The sequence below is a fragment of the Pogonomyrmex barbatus genome, unplaced genomic scaffold (genome assembly GCF_055798465.1).
Source record: "Pogonomyrmex barbatus isolate J1 unplaced genomic scaffold, ASM5579846v1 scaffold16, whole genome shotgun sequence".
Lineage (NCBI taxonomy): Eukaryota > Metazoa > Arthropoda > Insecta > Hymenoptera > Formicidae > Pogonomyrmex > Pogonomyrmex barbatus.
The window spans coordinates 7226156-7243718 of NW_028297112.1; the positions used below are offsets into that span (position 1 = coordinate 7226156).

General features: G+C 35.1%; 1 pseudogene; it reads left to right on the forward strand.

The window, feature by feature from the left end:
• Window positions 1–214: 214 nt before the first annotated feature.
• Window positions 215–3077, forward strand: LOC148937196 (uncharacterized; annotated as a pseudogene).
• Window positions 3078–17563: the final 14486 nt, after the last annotated feature.

Sequence of the window (17563 nt, forward strand, 5' to 3'; positions counted from 1 at the left end):
ACTATCCGAAATATTCGATACTACTGACTGTAATGATGGTTGGTTTGGTCAAAAGCATATCCTTTTATTTGGAGATTTGCTTCAGTTATCTCCCATACATGAAGATCCTGCTTTTATACATTTATCAGATGAAAAAATTCGTAAATATCTTGGTTCTTTAAGTGCTATTAATCTATGAACAATTTTATTTGACTATGACGAATTGACGATCAATATGCGCCAACAAGGAGACGGATCTTACCGTGAATTACTCTCGAGAATTCGTGTTGGTTTATTAACCAAGTATGATTGTGAAATTCTCGAAAAAAGAAAAATATCTTTTAAGGGTGAATCTTTTGAAGAACGAGTAAATGAATTGTGTAATTTTATTAATAATTTGCCATCTGATACCGTTTGTTTATTGCCTACTTGTCATATGTGTGACGTTCTTAACACTGCAATGTTAAATCGTATTGCTTAAAAAAAATATTATTAATAGCTGAAGATACAATTGATTGTATTTCATATATGAAAAAAAGGTTAATAAAGATATTGACAGATAACGATGATGATAATACTAGAACAGCTGGACTTTCAAAACAAATTATAATTAAAATTGGGGCGAAAGTTATGATAAGACGCAATATTGATGCTAGTTTGGGTCTTGTAAATGGTACAATAGCTACAGTCATTTCAATTGTACAAGATACTGACTATATAGAAAAGATAAAATTCTTCTTTTACCATTTGGTTTGGAGTATTTTGTTGAAAGAGTGAGTGTTAAGTTTCAAGTGATGGATAGAGCATATGTTATTAGAAAACAATTTCTATTATCCTTGAGTTATGGTATCACTATTCATAAAAGTCAGGGATTAAGTTTGCAAAACACTATTATGGATATAGGTAATTCCATATTTAATTGTGGTCAAGTGTTTATGTTGCTTTATCTCGAGTAACGTTTCTGGATGGATTGCATTTAATTAATTTTGATCCTTCATCCATATTTGCTAGTGAAGAAGCTATTATAGAATATAATCGGTTAAAACGAATACATAATCCAGAATCAGAAATGATTACTGTTTCGAAGGAGCGTTATCGTAAAATTAAAGTGTGTAATGGATATTATTGAAAACAATTACTTCTGTTCAAGAGTTAGATCAAAAGGCTCTCTCAAAAGATACCAAATGGATTATGTATGGTTTTCAAAATATAGACAAGGTTTCATGTTATGCAAATGCAGTATTACAATTATTGCATTTACAAGTTATCAGAAAACAGTTGTTAAATTATGATAAACTGGATGTATTAAATTTACTTGCACGATATGAACATGGGATGAACAATTTGGATACCTATGAAATACGGAAATCTTTAGGAGAGAATTTTTCGGTTGCTATAAAACGAGACGCACTTGAATTTCTTACAGCTCTCTGTACAAAATATGATTATATACAAAATCTAGTAAATCATCAAATTATTGCAACTTGTCGATACAATTCATGTGGTGATACAAAAGTTACTACTAAAAATAACACTCTCCTTTCCATTTCTGTTAGCAATATGAAAAAGAAAAGTTTTGATCTTTAGGCATTACCTCACAACTGCTAATTTTATGACTATCACTTCAGCCATACGAATCAGTTGCAAAATATCTTAGCGATGAGATTATTAATGCATTTTTTTCAGTGCATGCAATGTGAGGCTGAACAACAGAATTTTGACTCATTAGTCTTTAATACCATGTTCTATGAGAGCATTTTAAGAAGAGGCACCATCAGCTGCGGATTTAAGAAGTGAAGTACAATGTTTAATGCGTGGACAAAAGATACTTGGTTAATTCCAATGAATTATTCCAATCATTGGATTGCTGATAGTATTACGTAAAGAGAAGGTAATAATATATTTTAACTCATGGCAATCTCTCTCAACAACGTTGTTATAAATGGAATATTAAGATTTATCAATATTAAACTAAATGTTGTTTGGCATGAATGAACGTTGTATATGAATGATATATCATCACAAATAACAATTGGAATGAATGGAAATACCAACGTTATAATTGTAGCATTTATATTTGCAGCTGGGCGGCGCTTCGACGGCATAATAGATCAGCTGTTTTATAACAAATAACATTTTGACACAAGAACAAAAGCCTGGTATATATACCCGGCACATTTTCCGCCTGACATTAGTCCCCTCCAATCATCTGACCAGTTTGATTCGATACTCCGATCCGATCCGCCCGACATGAGAGTTCTCGTCTTCATCTGGAATACCAAGCGTTCTCGCTATTCTCCCTTTTCTATATAAAAACTCTGAGCGTTCTCAATCTTTTCTTCTAACACAACAAGTGTTCTTGTTACTTCGAATTAATATTTGAGCGTTCTCGAATAATCCTATCCACATTGAGCATTCTCGTTCATCCTGCACGAATATTTGAGCGGTCGCAAGTATTCCTCCTACATCATGAGCATTCTTGTCCTCCACCTTCGATATTCGAGCGTTTTCGAATATTTACTCTATGCAACGAGTGTTTTCGTTGCGCCATCCGAGTAACGAGTACTCGCGATATTCTCTCCTCGACAAGCAAAAACACGTGTCGTGAAGGCTTTTTCGGTTGCCTAGCAACCGTTCCAATCCGATCACTTGATAACACGCGAACCCAGTTGCCTAACAACGCGCTGCGTCGCCGACCCACGCGTTATCCCGCGAGTGTACACAGCCGCTTAATTTAAGATTTTGACCATTTTTGTATCTGACCCGAACACCCTCCCGAACAACTCACCCGAACATTGAAATCGAACATATCGAACGTATCGAACATATGCAAACGGCGTCACAATAGCGTCTTTCAATCTGTAGCATTTAACTTCTTACTTCTAAATAAATTGTTTATTTATTTTTGTTAACTAAACCCTAGCATCTGCAATTTTTTTTCCGAATCCCGACATTCGACGAGTATATCCGAATCCCAATCTACGTTCCCGCTTTCGCATCGATTATTCCGACCAAGCAGGGACGTTACAATGAAAAGTACAAAAAAATTATAAAACGATAAAATTATAAAAACGCAAAACATGTATAAAAATGATACACACACACACACACACACACACACACACACACACATATATATATATATATATACATGTATATATATTATTTTTATATATATATATATATATATATATATATATATATATTGTTGTACCCCGGATGGGCTACAACGTTAATTTTTAGAGATAGTTGGGTCCGTTAAGCCTAAGGAGTTGGGACTCCGAGCAGGATCAAACGAATGGAAGAGAATCTTGAAATCACTAACACACTTTCTTTATGATACTTGATTTATTTAACAACTGCACAATTTCTTGGTTTTAATTATTGCTTATATTATTTCTTTCACTCACGGTTAAACGTCGGCGGGCGCGTATCGCGTTACTCTGGCGGCCGTCGACCGAGTATGTCACCTGAGACGTTGATAGTACGGCTCGCGTGAACTTCGCTGTGCTCGTGTAATATCTTGCGCGATAATTATAGTAACGATTCCGAACGACACGTAATGTTTGATTGATTCCCGACTCTGACTATTCCGCCTTGTGTAGCCGGTTATATAGTCTGATCGATGCCTGGTCAGCATTCTGATCGTTTGCGTCGATCGGTTGCGTGATATTGATCAATCAATATCACGCTCGATTTGATCATCAAATTTAGGAATTTGCTGATCAGCTTTTTCGCAATGTTCTCGCGATGCATTTCTTCGGTCTTTCGAAAGACTTTTCGAGGTTCATGCAACCTAATTTTGTTGCCATGCGGACTACTTTTATTATTGGTTGTAGGCCTGGCTACAACAATATATATATATTATATATATATATATATATATATATTATATATAATATATATAGCATATATATATTATATTAGGTGTACAAAAAAGTTCTGAGCTTTTTTTTGTAAAATTCAATCTTTATTCAAAAACCAACCAAAAAATATTAATCAGTGAAATATTCCCCGTTTGCATCAATGACCTTTTGCCATCTTTCGGGTAGCTTGTGAATTCCTTGACGATAGAAGCTCACCGGCGTCGAAGCGATAAAGTCATCAATGCATTTTCGTATCTCTTCAAATCTCACGAAATGTGTATCAGCCAAATGATGCTGCAGCGACCAGAATAGGTAGTAATCGGAAGGCGCCATGTCTGGGCTATACCGCGTATGGGAGAAGTTCCCAGGCTAACGCAAAGATATGGTCCTGAGTCGCTTTCGCAACATGTGGTCGAGCATTGTCATGAAACAAGATCACTTTACGACGTCCTTGGCCAGTAAATTGCCTCCAAATGGCCTCTTTTCTTCTAATGCATCGCTCAAATTGATCAATTGTTGTTGGTAGCGGTCTGCCGTGATTGTTTCACCCGGTTGTAACAACTCGTAAATACAACACACCTTTCCAATCCCAGATACAGAGCAAAACCTTCTTGGCGTGAATATTGGGCTTCGGCGTCGATGTCGAAGGTTGACCAGGGTCAACCCATGATTTTCTATGTTTAGAGTTATCATAAAGAATCCACTTTTCATCGCCTATAATGATTTTCTGCAGAAAATATTTTTTCCGGAACTTTGAAAGCAAAGTGAGTGCAGTGTCACGCCGACGATTTTTATTGTCTTCGGACAATTCATACGGAACCCATCTGCCTTCCTTCTGAACTTTTCCCATCGTATGTAAACGTACGGAAATGGTTTGCTGCGTAACGCCAAGCTGTTTTGCAAGCTCCTTTTCAGTTTGCGCAGAATTTATATCCAGCAGTGCTTGCAATTCATCCATTTCAATCTTTTGAGGGTGTCCAGCACGCGGTTCATCTTCAAGACTGAAATCTCCTTGGCGAAATTTTTGATACCATCTTTTACATGTAGTATGACTTACAGCGTTCTCTCCATATGCAGCACAAATCATTGCAGTGGTTTTAGCAGCATTTTTCTTCAGATAAAACGCGCAGTGGATGGAAAATCGAATATGCTCTTTTGTTATTGCCATCGTGAACACTACTGATTTTTGAGGTTATGTGCATCAAACGCCAAACCGCATTTTAGAAGGCCAAATGTCAAATCAACGCTTTAAAACCGCAAAGGGGAAGATATATAAAATTTAAATTATTATTTCAATTGTATGAAATCTAAAGCTCAGAATTTTTTTGTACACCTAATATATAGTATATATATTATATACTATATATATATAGTATATATACTATATATATATAGTATATATATATTATATATATATATATATATATATATATATATATACAGGATGTTCCGCGAGACTTCTTCCATCGCTTATAAAAAAGTAGATGACAGAAAAGTCCTATATCATTTTGTGATATTCGGAATAATAATCGAGATATTAAGCGGCTCGTAGCTATTGCCATTTAAAGTAAACAATTCCTTACGCACCAACAATGATTGCCAGGCGGGAGTATCTTACCGCGCGCTTGCATTTGCTGGTCGGGCTAATACAGTGATTTTTAATAATTATTATTTCGATTATTATTGCGAATATCACAAAATAGTATGGGATTTTTATGTTCATCTCGGTCCCATCTATTTTTTTACAAGCAGTGGCAGAAGTCTCACGGAACACCCTGTATATATATATATATATATATATATAACCCCATCACGTGTAAATAGTATACACAAAAATCCTTTGTTCTTTCTATTTCGTTATTTTTTTTTAATTATAAATCACATTATAGAATATGTCTTTATTCGTTATCATTTGGTAGTATAGCTCGTTCCCTCTTCTTTAGATATAAGCAGCGCGACAAGAATGAGTATGTGTGAGAATGCGTACGCGAGTAAGGAATGAAAGAGTGAACCACGGCATGACTATACACCACACGCCGACCCGACGGAACGTAGGCCTCCCGGGGGTATATAAGCCGACCGAAATCAACAGACGAGGAGTTCTTATCCCAAGCTCGAGGCGTTGTGTCGAGAGCAAACCTTCCGAGTTGTCTTGGACTTAGAAAAATCCTCTCCGGTCGAGGCTTTGTCTCGACCTACACCGGTGCCAGAAGCAGTGCCTCCAGCACATTCAGTCCACCCAGTCAAGACGTTGTCTCGACCCGGGGTCAGAGGCGTTGTTTCAAACACATTCCAACCGACCGATCAAGACGCTATCTCGACATATCTCGCGTCCGAGTTGTCTCGGAATGCAACCAAACGAGACGCAGTCTCGTCCCTCCGCGGTCGAAGCGTTGTCTCGATCAAACCCAGCGCCTCCGAGCACTGAAGATACATCGACCGTTGTCACGATCCCACCAGCCATTCTCACGGCCACATCGGTCGTTCTCATGATCACGAACATCTTTTACGGCGGACTTGCCGCACTAGTGTGTAACATAATCCATCACTTTAAGTTTAAATCTAGGAAGACTGAACCGCGCCTCATACCGCGCCGATTTTCATACCCCGATTATATCGCGCCGAACCATACACGCGCGCGTCGATTGAATGACTGAATTCGACTGCCGAATCACATCACATTGTACGTATTATTTTTTATTTTCTTTTTTTATAATAAACCCTTGATTAAATGTTATCAAAATTCTCTTGAGTGTCACAATTTTGTTCCTTTCCCTATTCCCGAGCCTTGGCATCGACCGAGCTATCCGGTAGGCGGAAAACCAGGCAAAGCCGAACGAAATCAGCTCCGTTACAACATATATATATATATATATATATATATATATATATAAAATGTATATATGTATACATGTGCATGTGCATAGCATCATGTGATACCCCATGCATTACTCCATTTGGAGTTCCATATCTACATGTATGTTTTTATTTCTATATATGTATATATATATATATATATATATATATATAAAATTATGATTATTATGTATTATTATGTATATAATTTTTATTATGTTAATTAGTAAAAAATTATGCATTAATAATGAATATAATATAAATTAGTAATATAAGGTATGTATAGGTATGTACTCTGATAGCAAAACCTACAAAAACAGATTTTGAGCAGAGCTTGCTATCAATATTTGATGATAAAGAAGCAACAAATGCACACAGAGTCTGTAATATCTGACGTCTGTAATATGTGAGCAAACTGCCCTCAAAAATAGGACAAAGCCTGCTGATAAGCTATGTCAGCAGATTGCTAGTGTTACGTCCAGAGGACTTCACGAATTCTTCTCTTTCGGAGAAAGATAACGGCTGCTAATCGGGAAATGAAGCGCCTCGACTAATTTAAAAAGATCCTAAACAAATATACAAAAATTCCTCTCAAGACACATCTCGCTATCAAAAAATAATTCTTCTTGAAAGATAGCTTTGTCGACGCCAAAAGCGTTTATAACATACTAATAAAATTCGAAATATTAACAAAATTAAATTCTTGACGGATGAGAAACGCGTCGGATCATTCGAGGGCGACACTTCCCAAACTGGTGGGGAAACTAAGGAAATGCTAATCAAGAAGAAGCAATTAGCGGCACACCAATGAATAATTGAGGGTGTGGAATGGCGGATGAAATTTTCATTAATTAATTCGGTCATTCGCTAGGAAATCCGGAAACATAAAAACAACCACAATCCACAGAACATCGCTCCCCTCCTTCCTCTATACTCGCAATTTTTCTAAACTATTATTCGACAGCCAACGCGGAAATTCACGCCCTCAGATATTCCCATCCTTTTGAAATCCTTTATAAATCGCGACTTGGAGCGGATCTCTCTCTTCTCTTCGCTCCACACCTTCATGGACGAGATCATTCAAAGTTGTTGTAGAAATATTCCAGTTAGAATATGTGCGCGAAACTTTATTTTCCGTGTGATTCACGATCCAGTCAAGCCACCTCAACTTTCGTCAACCACCTGCAACCCGCCACAACAAAAGTAAATCCGTCTTTATCATTCTTTTCTGCAGTTGACTGGCTGTTTGGTTCGCAAACTTAAATCTTAATTTAATTGTTTCCTTAAATCACTCCCCACAGTTTTCCTTAAATCACTCCCCCACATTTCAAATTGGCAAGCTGCCATCTGACTCGGTGAAGCTGTCTCCCTCGATTCCTCAACATTTCAAATTAGCAAGCCGCCGACTGACTCGGTGAAGCTGTCTCCCTCGACTCCTCAACATTCCAAATTGGCAAGCCGCCGATTGACTCGGTGAAGCTGCCCTACCACGATTCCTCAATTCTTTTACTTCTCTCAAATTCACTCACCCTCTCTCTAACTTAATTCTTACACTTATCATAGTGAACTAAACAAAAGTAACGGCCGAATAAACAAATGTCGGGCATTGCGACATCGTCGGGAGAAACAAAACAAGCGGATTCGTCGCGAAACTGAATACGCCGGGGTTAATCAAGATAGAACCAAGACTCGCGAATATTTCTTTACAAGACTACGCCATCGCTCTCCGCTCCGCTAATTTCATCGCTCTCCCACTCATCCACCACTGGGAGTTTTTTACATAAAAAGAAAATTTAAGCCCGACAACCAATTTTGGGAACAAATATCGAAACATCAACTTCACGATATTATCCCAATGTACATTTCCCGTGACCCTCTTCCTTATCTCGTTCCCGTGAAAGCTTTCCGTAGCGCTCATCCTAATCCTCCGCCACCTTCAACTCGATCCCGTTGACATGTTCATCATAATCAGCTTTTTGACCAAATTAAAGCAATTGGAAATCTAGAGACCGGATTTCAACTATAAGTTTTTTATAAATGAAAGTTTTGTACCGGATTTTCAACTATAAGTTTTTGTAAATAAAAGTTTCATACCGGATTTTCAACTATATAAATTTTTGTAAATGAAAGTTTTGTACCGGATTTTCAATTATATAAGTTTTGTAAATGAAAGTTTTGTACCGGATTTTCAACTATATAAGTCTTTTATAAATGAAGGTTTTATAAACAAAAGTTTTTCATGTAACGAAAATATTCAAATGTATATTCTAATTTTCGTCTTCGGTTGCTATTTCATAGGACCATAGAGTTAAGATGTCTGTATTTTCTTCTTTTTATTATTAAATCATAGTTAATCCGAATTGTGTTCCAATCTATTTGTTTTAAAAGAAAATCTTGATCCCGAACCATTCTCGGGCTCCTGAAGATCGCACGAGATCCATCCCTGGTTAAAGATATTCGGTTTTCTGACAGTTCTCTTAAAATCATCGACCGCGCTAGCGCAGGGTTATAGCGTCATCGATGTTGACCCGTTCCCTGTGCTCTTAAGGCGCGTTTGCGGATCGACCCCACGACGTCGATTTGAGAGAGCAAAACAGTTCCGTATATTCACCCGAGTTCCCCCTCCTGACCAAAAATATTATCTCTTCTCTCGAACCTCGGACGTAACACTAACAAAAACCGAGCAGAGCCTGTTACCATCATTTGATGGCAAAAAGGCAACAAATTGCACACAGTCTGTAATATCTAACGATGTGAGCAAACTACCCTCAAAAATATGACAAAGCTTGCTGACATGCTATGCCACCAGATTGCTAGCAAAAACCGAACAAAGCCTGCTGATATGTTATATCAGCAGATGGTTCCCCACCCAGTGATTGATAACGCCAAACTGTTCTGCAAGCTCCTTTTCAGTTTGCGCAGAGTTTATATCCAGCAGTGCTTGCAATTCGTCCGTTTCAATCTTTTGAGGGCGTCCAGCACGCGGTTCATCTTCAAGACTGAAATCTCCTTGGTGAAATTTTTGATATCATCTTTTACATGCAGTATGACTTAGCGTTCTCTCCATATGCAGCACAAATCATTGCAGTGGCTTCAGCAGCATTTTTCTTCAGATGAAACGCGAAGTGAATGGAAAATCGAATATGCTCTTTTGTTATTGCCATCGTGAACACTACTGATTTTTGAGGTTTTACTGAGGTTATGTGCATCAAACGCCAAACCGTATGGCATTTTAGAAGGCAAAATATCAACGCTTTAAAACCGCAAAAGGGAAGATAATAAAATTTAAATTGTTATTTCGTATTTGTTTTTGTATGAAATCTAAAGCTCAGAACTTTTTTGTACACCTAATATTTCTTTTAAAATATTTTTAAATATTTACAAACTTATCATTTTCCCTCCAAAAAGCGAAAAAGAAAGATTAACCATTTTCAGGCTCTTACAAAAAATACTCAATCCGACAAATTTGTCTATTCAGAAGTTCTTTCTTTTATGAAATGAAGCTAACCTATTCAAATGTACAATCTTATTCCTTGTTTATTCGATTTCCGAATACAATAAACTACATCATTTAATTTTTTAACTACCACATATACCTTCCCAATTACTTTGCAACTTAGGGGCTCTACCTTGAACTCTTCGAGAATTAAAAAGCTAAACCTTTTGATCGGCTTCAAAACAATCGTCTATCCTTACGATTATAATAAAATTTCGAAATTATATTGCTGAAGACGTTCCAACATGCCAACTGTTCCTCCAATTCCCTAAAAGACATCAACCATCATAAAGAAATATGGTCAGTTCTAATTAAAAACTCTCGTCCATACAAATAATGATAAAAATTTTCCAAAAATCCACAATCGCTAATAACTCGCGACAAGTCACACAGTAATTACTTTCTGTTTTGCTAAAAACATGGCTATAATATGCGATGACCTTTTTCTTACCTTCTTATATTTGAGACAAAACAGCGCCAATACCGTAAAGAAGCAATATCAAAAATAAACTTCCCTATTTCAGACAGAAAGGATAAAATAGGAGAAGAAACCAGAAATTGTGCATAGAGTCTATAATGTCTAACGATGTGAGCAAACTGTCTTCAAAAATATGACAAAGCTTGGTGGTATATTATGCCACCAGATTACTAGCAAAAACCAAACAAAGCCTACTGACATTATACCAGCAGATTGTTTTAACTTTTCAAATGCCTCCTGACACTGTTCCATGTAAATCTACATTAATTTTCCGTTAAAGAAAACAAAGGCTTAGCAATCAAAGAAAAACCTTTCATAAATTTTCTGTAATACGAACAAAATCCTAAGGAGCTACGCACCTGCTTATTCTGAGGAACAGGCCAATCCCGTACACACGCAATCTTCTCAGGATCTGTTGAGAACTCTTCTCTAGAAACCTCATGACCTAAATATTTTACCTTCCTACTAAAGAAAGAACATTTTTTTTGGATTAATTTTCAAATTCGCCGATCTCAAACGAAGAAAGACTTTCCGAAGATTACCTAACATTCCCTCAAAAGTTTTGCTGTAAATAACAACGTCATCTAGATAGAGTAAACAGATTTTATTTAATACTTGATGAAGAATCTTCTCCATTAATCGTTCAAAAGTTGCTAGAACATTATATAGTCCAAAAGGCATATAATAGTGAACTGCCATAAACCTTTGCCTATCGAAATGCCGTCTTTTCCTTATCCTGGAGGACGCAGTTTCACCTGCGAATATCCACTTTTCAAATCAAATATAGAAAACCAGGAATTCCTAGATAACCAATCAAGAAGATCATCGATTCTGGGCAACGGATAAGAATCTTTCTCGGTGATGGCATTGAGTTTTCTATAGTCGACGTAAAATCTCAATTTCATCTTTCATCTTTCATCTTTCTTTCATCTTTCATCTTTCTTTTTCATCATAACCGCAGAAGATATGGATTATGAGAGGACTATGAGATTTCTCAATTATACCTTGTTGCTTCATCTCCTCAAGAATTGTTTCCATCACGCATTTGCCAAGAAATTCGCCTAAGAACCTTTAGATTAGGGTTAGATTTCCCAACCGTAATAGAATGCTCAATTACTGAGCAATTTTCCTGCAACAATATTTTCAGAAAAGACTGAAATTCAATAAATTCAATGAATTCAGCAAAACACGTTTTTTGCCAAATATCCAACTTTTCAGAACTCCTCTCAAAGAATTCTAACAAGAAATCTAGGACTTTACTAATGGGATCGCTTATCCACGAACAAGAAAGTTTTTTCCTTCTTGTATCTCATCAAAAGCTAAATCAAAGATTATTTATAGACTTATTTTGTCTAACTTTAGAGAGAAAATCTGCCCCTAAGATACATTTATCACTAATTTTTGTTACATACATGGGGAAATCCAATGAATATTTACCAAGCTTTACTCCAACCTTAAAGTCATGGGAACTGTACTTCACCTGTAGGATATTTTAATTTCTTACTTCCAAAGCCGTTGTTGATCTGATTTAACAAAGATTGCTAGAATGCTTGCTAGAATTGAAACATCAGAGCCCATATCAATCTTAAAAATACACGTTTGCCCATCAATAGAATCCCGAAAACAAAAATCATTTGAAGTCCCCCCCCCCCCAAGCAAAGTCCGCAAAGAAAAATGTCTTTCAGCCGAGTTCAATGAATTTTCCCTGACCGAGCTTGGCTAACCCGAGTTTCCCTGCTTCGAATTAAAAAGTGAAGGGCATTATAGGGGCATATGCCAGAAATGTCCCTTGGATCCGCATTGCCAATACTCTTTCACTTACAAATTTTGAAAATTTTTTTGTTTTATAAATTTCCTATCCCTACCGTAAAAATCCCTTTCTTTTCCTTCTGCAAATCTGCGCTCTTTTTTAAAGTCCTCCCGTTCGTATCCCTTGTCCTTTTTCTCTTCTCGAGATTTCGAAAAACTATTTTCTTTTATTACTTTAATAGCTACGACCCTTTCCACCACCACTCATAATGACGTGAGCCCCTCTAATTGAAGCGTTCGTTTAATAAACCTGTCCGTGAGTGCGACAATAAATTGAGAACACGCAATCTTATCTTGTAAAGCCGGCGAACACTCGGGATAAGCCAAACGAGATAAACGTTCCAAATTGGATCCCAAAGAAGCTAAATCTTCCCCAAAATTTTGTCTCCGATTTGTAAATTGCATATAAAAATTTTGAGCTGAAAATTTCTCGCCAAACTGTAACTCTAACCTAGACACGAGCTCGGAAAATCGCAAATTCTTCAAAACCTTACGCGCTTTTCCTCTCAAACATGAGGCTAATACGATTCCTTTTTTCGACTCTCCTCAAGTTTTTGCTCGCACAATTAAATTAAATTGAGCTAAAAAATCGCGTAGCGGGACACTTCCGTCACACGTATCTTCAGTTTAATTCTCAAATTTCTTTCGAACAAATTAGACTGGCCTGGCATTTGGCGTAACTTCTCTAAGCGCTGTAAAAATTCAGCTTCACGCCGCTGTTCACTCCTTCCGAAGAAGACGGAATTTCTCCTGCGTAGAGCGAAGAACGGCCTCCAAACTCGACATCTCGTCCTCCTCCGGCGTGCGCGTATAAATCCTTTTTCTCGCCACTCGTCCTCCTTACGGGAGATCTTCGTGCCTCATCCTTTTCGATTTCGGCCTTTCAATACTTCCCGACGCGACGTCCATTGTCCGCTATCCCGGACGAGTCCTCAAAAATGTCACGCTTCCGCGGCAGTCACTCGCACAATACTTACTCACGTGACACGCGTAAATAAATAGAGACCGTATATAAAGAACAAATTTTAATAAATTCAACAATTTACACAGCTCGTATAATTTCAAAACCTCTCAAAACCATCTCTCACGAATCTCTCTGTCGAGTTTCTTCAATCCATAAATCAATAGTTGTAAACAACGGTGCGTTGGCAAGGAACGATCTTCATTGTTCAAACATGGAGACAAAAACGAGCGGATCACCATTCGGCCACAACAATATATTATATTTTAAGTTTATTACATTGTTGTTACATTATTGTTATTAAGTATACAGTTAATAATAATCATTGAGATATGGTTATATATTAATAAGATATAGATAGTAACATATAATTATAAAAATTGTATTGACACATTGCTATAACATACGCGATTAGATATACATTAGGTCTGAAAATGTATTTAATTACACGCGTATATGTTAGTATTATTATTATATTTATTATTGTACTTAATATTCTATTTATCTTACTACTATAAATGTTTTTAAATTAGTATAAAAAAAATTTCGTGCGGCACGTACAACACAAGTCCAATACGCAGAGTTGTTGAAATATATGGAGACTCATTCAGAATTTGCTGCAGGAAAGTTTTTGATTAAAGAGGGTAAAATCCATCATACCCAACAATGGGAAGAATTAAAAGACTTTTTAAATTCATTAAGTATTGGACCTGGAAAATCGACAAAGCAGTGGCAGATGGTATGTAATTTAAACAATAATTGAAAATATAACTGCTTTAATATAATCGGCAAAATACATCATCAAAGCTCAAACTTTCATTTTCTGATACTTTTCTATTGCTAGTAATTAAATGGTATTAAAATATATGTAATTATACATATATTATAATATCAGTACATTTATTGAAAATACGTTTTATATCGTAATTTCTATGTAATTAAATTTTATTACTAATACGTTTATCGAAATATATATTAAAACAGTTACATTTTCAATTATTGTTGAAAGTATATAACGAGTATTAGCATAAGAACATTATATATATTATTATACATTACTTTTGTTTAGATATGAAGGAGAGATATGAAAAGTAAGGCAAAAGTAAGAAAGAATGAAATTGAAGAGGGAATTTTCCAGTAAATTCAGAACCTTTCGATAATTTAGAATAAAGTGTCATCGTTTATATAGATATAGATTACATACAAGGTTATATTATATTTATACGATGCTGTAAAAAATACAAAATTATAATAAGTGTTATTAGACTGATATGTAAATAATAGCTAAGTCGATTGTTTTACCTTTGGATAAACTGTGGTGATTTATCCGAATTATTATTAAATAAATTTATTCATTAGATAGCAATAAATCATGCATATAAAAAATAAACCACGTGCATGTGCAATTCTGAATCATAAGCCAAATGTAGACTATTATTTATATGATATAATCGCAGAAATGCACGTAGTTTAATCTTTTATGTGCATTATTCATTGCTATCTAATGAACAAATTTATCTAATGGATAAATTATAGTTTATCCGAAGGTAAAACAATTGACCTATTATTAGCATCTAGCACAGATCGAAAAGATATATTCCTACATTAATTGTATTCAATAATTAAATAAATATTTGAAAAATCTTACCTTTTGCAACTTTGGTAATTATTTAGTTTAACCCTTCTCAGCGCAAAAGTGAATAAAATTATGCTTATTCGACGCGCTTTTGCACAAAAATGAATCTGACAGAAAAAAATGTCGCTCCCCGCGAACCGAGATATTAATCGTTAAAGTTTACGACAATTCAAGTTAGGAAATCTATCATATCGACGAAATTTAGCGACATTAGTATGTGGACATATGTGCATGCGCTTTAGTTACTTGTCGCAGTAGAGCACCAAATTTAAATGATATGAAACGAATGCATATCAATATTATTGTTGTATATTCGAAGTCGTATGCATAATAAATTTATTTGAATTTGCACTTGCATATAATCAAGAAGAATTAATAGGTTTTTTAATCTAGCATGGTGTTTTGGCGTCAACAATGAAATATAGTAAATGTGGAAATAAAGAGAACATTGATAAAGAAACATTATTGTATCGATATAGAAAACTTTCTAAAATGTGTACATGAAAAACGTATCTCTATGCAATGCACTTTTAAGAAAAGTGTCAAAATAGGTCATAAAAGTCATCTCGACATTGCAACTGTTCGTAAAATTATCGAATGCTTTTTGTTATTGCGACATCCTCAAGAAAAAACGCAGGACAAAACTGGCGTAGCAACGGCCACGATTGTTGACTGGTTCAATTTTTGCAGAGAGGTAAATATATCTTAATAAATATGTATTAAAAAAGATATATATTAATGTATTAAATAAAATTTAATATATTATTTCTATTTACAGATTTGTGTTCTGGATTGATAGTGAAAAACTTGGTGGTCCAGGGGCACAGTAGAAATCGATGAAGCAACATCATATTAATACATTATATTAATATAATTATAATTATATTCGCCGTCGGCGGGGGAAGGGGAGGGGGGAGTCACTAAATCAATGTGGAAAACTCTCGTTTCGTGTGAAAATCATAAACGTATGTGAAATCAAACTACTACAATAGATCTCGTTTCGCCCTACAATGGGGGAATGTTGAGAGTGAAGTAGACTTCGTTTTAAGTTGAAAATAAAAAATCTGTGTAAAATCGTACAATTATAGGACTTACTGAACACAATACGATACCGATAGAGGCGAGTCAATAGGTGTGAAGGAAATAGAAAATATAGATTTTGAGATTTTAGGTGACACTGAGGAGTGCGAATTTGCGGATAAATTTAATTTATATTATATACAAAGTATCAATAGTATAGTAGAATCTATAAATATAAATAGGCCCGGCGACATAAATAAGAAAATTATTTATGTTAGCGAAGATAAAGGAATTATGGAAAATTTAAAAACAATCAGATTAGAGCAGTTACAGAAAGTTGTTAGGAACTGTCAAAAAAGAAAGATACGGAAGAGGGAATAACTAGTGATATATTGAAAACTTTTTACGTAATAAAAAAAGAATTTGTGGATATAATTAACAATTATTTGAGAGTAGGATAGGCTTTCCGGAAGGTTGAAAAAATTTCTACCGTAATACCGACATTAAAGATAGAAAAAGCCAAAAAAGCAAGCGAGTACAAACCTATCAATATGTTATCAATATTTGAGAAAGTGTTAGAATTAGTAGTAAAAGATCAACTTGAAATGTATTTGAAAAATAATAGCATTATAACAGAACATCAATCGGGATTTAGAAAACATTATTCATGCGAAACTGCGATTCAAACTGTCATCGATGATTGGAAATTAATAGTGAGCGAAAGAAAAATGGTGAGAATAATTTTCATGGATCTTAAGAGAGCGTTTGAGACAATAGACAGAAAAAGATTATTAGAAAAAATGTTTCAATATGAAATTAGAGAAAAGGTATTTGAAAAGGTATTTGGTTTAAATCATACTTAAATAATAGAAAACAACGGATATGATTTAATCATAAATGATTTAAACTTTTGACCGAATATGGTGTTACAAGGATCCATGCTAGGATCTCTATTATTTTTAATATACATGATACAAATGATATAATCAAAGTTTGTCCAGAGGAGTTCAATATAAAAATATTTGCAGATGACACGCTTATATATGCAAGTGAAGAAAGTAGCGCGAATTTAGAAATAAAGATGAACACAGTATTCAATGTAGTTGAAACATGGATGAATATAAATAAGCTAAAAATGAATGCAGGAAAAACGAAATATATGAGATAGAGGTATAAAAATTAATAATTAGAGGTATAAAAAAGGAAGTGAAAAGTAATATTGTATTGAATTGCTTGGATGGAACTATAATAGAGCGTGTGAAAATAATAAAATATTCGGATATAATTATAGATTTAAACTTGATAATCATTGTAACTATATGTTAAAAAAGATAGGGAAGAAAATAAACTTCTTGAACAAGAATAGATAACTCGATGCATACTCGATGTACTAAATGTATGATATATAAGACAATTATAGCGCCGCACTTTGAGTATTGTGCTACATTATTGATAGCAATGG